Genomic DNA, 1,023 nt, shown 5'->3' with positions numbered 1-1,023 from the left:
TTGGTTCCATGACCGGTACGAGGAGGCTGTCAAGGTGACCACACCCCTCAGCCCTTGGGCTGTCAGGCAATTGAGCAAATGATTCAATGATGCACATCGCTTTGTAGTTAAACCTATCAACCGAGTAGAGTTCGAAGTTAAAGATGGGAAGATGGACGGACTTGTAAACCTGTCGAAGAAGACATGTTCATGTGGTGAGTTCCAAGTAGATTTACTCCCATGCAACCATGCCTTTGCAGCAATAAGGTCAGAATATCGTTTTGCTCTTTTTTTCTTATTTGAACCCTAATTAACATAGCATTTACATTGTACTTGAATATTGAGTTCATTATATTTTTCAGTAAATGCAAACGTGAAGCTATTGAATTCTGCGCTGACTACTACAAGACAAGCAGATTGGTTTAGGGTTATGCAGGGTCCATTCAACTGGTAGGCCATCCTAGTGAGTGGGACATCCCCCCTCAGGTGAAATAAATTGTGGTGTTGCCATTAGCTTGGCGATGCCAAGTGGGAAGGCTTAGGAGGAGAAAGATTCCATCGGCTGGTGATGGCAGTCGAGCATGGAGATGTTCGTAATGTAATACCTACAGGCATAATAGACAGAATTGCCCATCCCCATTTACAGTTGCATCCATGACACTGACACCAGCTCCATCTCAATCGGCACCTCCAACACTGCAATGATTGAAAACATGTTCAACTTGCAGGCAAACCGGTCACACATGCAACAACTGTCCAATGCAAAGGACAATGTTTGAAAATGTTGGGTGTCTTTTGGAAGAAGACAGCTTGTCGGCGTAACTAAATCTGTAAGCCATGTGCAATACCTTTCTCAAACTTTCATCTTGCAATTACTTACATTCATTCAGAATTGTGTTTGTTACTTGATTATTTGATTTTAGACTATTTAAATTAAATTAATTTTCCATTTAGGCAAAAATTAAGTTTGATTTTCATTTACCCTTCTGTAAAATTAAATTTGTAACAATTTCATGTATGAAGTCAATTTTATATTAATAACTT

This window comes from Theobroma umbraticum, unplaced genomic scaffold (assembly GCF_002168275.2).
Source record: "Theobroma umbraticum cultivar Fairchild unplaced genomic scaffold, ASM216827v3 scaffold_459.0, whole genome shotgun sequence".
NCBI classification, from domain to species: domain Eukaryota; kingdom Viridiplantae; phylum Streptophyta; class Magnoliopsida; order Malvales; family Malvaceae; genus Theobroma; species Theobroma umbraticum.
This window is presented reverse-complemented; position numbering follows the sequence as displayed.